Below are 4,038 nucleotides of genomic sequence, written 5' to 3' on the forward strand. Positions count from 1 at the left end.
GAAAGGCTTTGCCTTTATGAAAACAAAAATCGACTCAAAGGTTGAAGATTTTGTTCTTGGTTTTGATTTTTGTTGAAGAAGGAGTGATTAATTTGGTGTTGGAAGGATGGTTTGATTTGTTTTTGTTGAATGTTGTTGAGGGTTTTTGTTTTTATGATGGAGAGGATGAGGGTTTTGATGTTGTGGGTAGTGTTTATGAATGAATGAATGAATGAATGAAGGTGGGAGGGGTTTTAAAGAGGCCGAAAATTTCGAATCTGCAGGGGCAATCCGTGCGGATTCTTCCCAATCCGTGCGGATTCTGCTCTTTCTGGGCTTTGCAAAGCTCGCCTAAAGACGGGCGGATTTTTGACAATCCGCTCGGATTTGCTGAACACGGGACGGGCGGATTTGCTCAAAGACGGACGGATTTCTATCCAGAGAAATTTGCTTGTTTTCCTCAGCTGCAAAGACGGACGTCTTTCTCCCAGGACGGACGGATTCTTCAAGACGGGCGGATTTTTAAATCCGCTCGGATTCTTTAACGATCAAGAAAATTTCAAAATTCAGCTCGATTCAAGACGGGCGTCTTTTTGCGGGACGCTCGGATTACATAAGACGGGCGGATTCTTGGGAATCCGCTCGGATTCTTCCTCTGTGTACAGTTGATTCCACCCGTGCACAGCGCATTTCCCTTATCATTCTTTCATTCTTTCTTCAAGTCTTGTGTTCTTCATTGTGGGGGCACTACTAAGGCATGGATAGCCTAGGCAATTGCCATCCCCACACTAAGGTAAAGCACTACACATCAATTGAAATTGTTAGTCCCTCCCTCACTTCTCTCTTACATGACAATTATTTTGATCAAAGTAAATAAAAATCCAAAGATGACAAAAATGCAATACAAGAATTGAAATGTAAGTTAGGGAGTTAGAAATATTTACAAGTGGTGGTTTAGGGAGGACTCCACCAAACTCTCATTCTTGATGAGATGTCAAGGGGGCATGTCCAAGGTGTTGTTGATGTTGCTCAACACCTTGAAGAAGTAATCAAAGGCTTGTTCATTATCATGGTAGAGGTTCTCAATGGACCGTGGCCCTTGTTGTTGATCATGATCGATGGCATGTCCAATGTAGGGATTAAAAATCCCTTCAAATTCGTCGTCCAAAGACCACAAACTTCATTGAGTTGATCATTGAAAATCTCTTGCTTAGATGGAGACAACTCTCCCAATTTCTTCTCTTGGCCAATGAGGCCATCCTCTTCTTCCTTGGTTGGTTTTGATGAGCTTTGCAAGCTCTCTTTGTCACAATTCACTTGCTCTTTGAATGGAGCATCTTCAATTTTCTTCTTCCATTGGAGTTCCGATTTCTTCTTCTCATCTTTTCGGCTATAATGATCAATCATGAAACATGGCTCATGCAAACGAGGAGCTCTCATAGTCTTGTCAAGATTAAAAGTTATGCTTTCATCTCCCACTTCTAGAGTGAGCTCACCATATTTCACATCAATCACCGCACCGGCGGTGTGTAGGAAAGGTCTTCCTAGGATGATTGGAATGTTGGAATCTTCCTCCATATCAACAATGACAAAGTCCACCGGGATGAAAAACTTCCCAATTCGCACGGGGACATCTTCCCATATCCCTAACGGTGTCTTCGTCGATCTATCGGCCATTTGGAGTGTGATGTTGGTGCATTTAAGCTCTCCCATCCCCAACCTTTTACTTACCGAGTATGGCATGACACTCACACTAGCCCCTAGATCACATAAGGCTTTGTTGATCGTCGTGTCGCCAATGGTACACGGTATTGAGAAGCTTCCCGGATCCTTTAACTTTGGAGGTGAACTCCCTTGAAGTATTGCACTACTCACCTTAGTGAAGGCGATAGTCTCAAGTTTCCGGATCGACTTCTTCTTTGTGAGGATATCTTTCATGTACTTCGCATAGGCCGGAACGTGATTGATTAATTCCGTGAAGGGAATTGAGACTTCTAAATTCTTCACAATTTCCATGAATTTTCCAAGTTGATCATCAAATTTGGGCTTGGCTTGACGACTTGGAAAAGGAAGTCTAATCACAATGGGCTCCTTCTCCTTGGCCTTGTCTTCATTTTTCTTTGAACTTTCTTCTTTTGATGATTCTCCATCTTTGGAGTTTTGCACAATTTCTTCCTTTTCACTAGCTTCCACAACTTCATCCTCAACTTTCTTCTTCGGTGCTTCATACCTTGTACCACTTCTCAAGTGAATGGCACTAACCGTTTCATGTCTAGGGGGATTACTTTGAGGTGGTAATTGCCCCTTTTGTCTTTGTGAGCTTGAAGATGCTAGTTGAGTCAATTGGGTTTCTAACATCTTGGTGTGAGCTAGAATGTTGTTGATGGTGGTTTCTTTTGCTTGGCTATCTTTTTGCATTTGAGTGAAAAATTCTTGTTGGTTCTTTTGCATTTGGAGGACCGCTTTTTGGACATCAAAACCTTGGTCATTTTGGTGATTGTATGGATTTTGATTTTGGTAACCTTGGTTTTGATTGTAAAAGGGTCTTTGATTTTGGTTTCTCATGGGTGGTGGAGTGTATGTTGTTTGAGGGTTTTGAACATTTTGGCTTTTGTATGAGAGATTTGGATGGAATTTGGTGTTTTCATTGTAAAAGTTGGAATAAGGGGTACCACTCTTGTATGCTTGGAAAGCATTCACTTGTTCATTTGTTCCCCTACATTCACCTTGGTCATGTCCCAAAGTTCCACAATTCTCACATATCCCACTTGGGATTGATGAGGATGCCGTCATGGCATTAACATGATGCTTCGATGATTTTGAGTTTTCCTCAAGTCTAGCCATAGCTTGTTCAAACTTCAAGTTGATTGTGTCAATGTGAGCACTAAGTTGAGCACCCAATTGAGTAACGGAGTCCACTTCATGCTTTCCTCCTCTAGTAGCCTTGCGAGGTCTACTATATTGTGAGTTATGGACCGCCATTTCCTCAATCTTGTTCCATGTTTGATTGTCATCAACTTCGGTGAACATTCCATTTGATCCCATATTGAGAATGTTCCTAGAATCTTCATATAAACCATTCCAAAATTGTTGCACCAAAAACCATTCGCTAAGTCCATGGTGAGGACATGAGCGACAAATACCTTTAAACCGCTCCCAATATTCATACAAAGACTCTTCATCCCTTTGCTTAAAACCCGTAATTTGAGCTCTTAGCATGTTGGTCTTTTCCGGTGGGTAGAATTTTTTGTAGAAAGCTAGAGCCAACTTCTTCCAAGAATCTATTCCAAGGGTGGCCTTATCAAGGCCCTTCAACCATTGCTTTGCGGTGCCGATTAAGGAAAAAGGAAATAAGACCCATCTAATTTGGTCTTGAGTCACGCCCGTTTGAAAGATAGCATCACAATAATCGCAAAAGGTTTCCATATGAGAATGAGGGTCCTCACTAGGCATCCCCCCAAATTGGCTCCTCTCAACTAGTTGGATGAAGGCGGACTTGGCAATAAAATTTCCGGTGAGATGTTGCGGTGTAGGAGTACCATTTGGTAGATTCTCCTCGGTGGGTATGGAGTGTGACGAGAATTTTGGCATTGTAGGTGGATTTTGTGGGGTATTGTGTAATGGGTTTTCTTCTCCTTCTATTGCGAAAGGATTGACAAACTCACTAGTGGGTTGAACAACTTCACCAACACCTCTCAAATTCCTCCTAACAAGTCTCCTATTGTTCGTCAAGGTTCTTTCGATTTCACGGTCAAAAGGTAACAAATCACCTTGTAACCTTCTAGACATGCAAAATATCAAACAACTCAAAAACAATTAGAACAAATCTTGAGGAGTTTTACTTCCTCAAGGCGAAGAAAGACACAACTAATAACAAAAAGGAAATCTAATCAAACAAACACCGTCCCCGGCAACGGCGCCATTTTTGATGCGATCCCGCTAAGTGTTCACAAATTAAGATGTGGTCGTTGGTCACGGTCGAATCAAAACACAATTTATAGCTCCACAAACAACTCTACAATTAGTAAAGAGGCAAGTAAAGGTCGGATCCCAAGGGAC

The 4,038-nt window shown here is 41.9% G+C and overlaps 1 non-coding gene across 1 annotated transcript; it reads left to right on the top strand.

Moving 5' to 3' along the window:
* Window positions 1–3,091: 3,091 nt before the first annotated feature.
* On the top strand, window positions 3,092–3,198 carry LOC141624809 (small nucleolar RNA R71). Its single transcript, XR_012534613.1, has one exon. It is a non-coding gene; the product is annotated as a small nucleolar RNA R71 (small nucleolar RNA).
* The last annotated feature ends 840 nt before the right edge of the window (window positions 3,199–4,038 follow it).

This window comes from Silene latifolia, chromosome X, assembly GCF_048544455.1.
Source record: "Silene latifolia isolate original U9 population chromosome X, ASM4854445v1, whole genome shotgun sequence".
In the NCBI taxonomy this organism is placed as follows: domain Eukaryota; kingdom Viridiplantae; phylum Streptophyta; class Magnoliopsida; order Caryophyllales; family Caryophyllaceae; genus Silene; species Silene latifolia.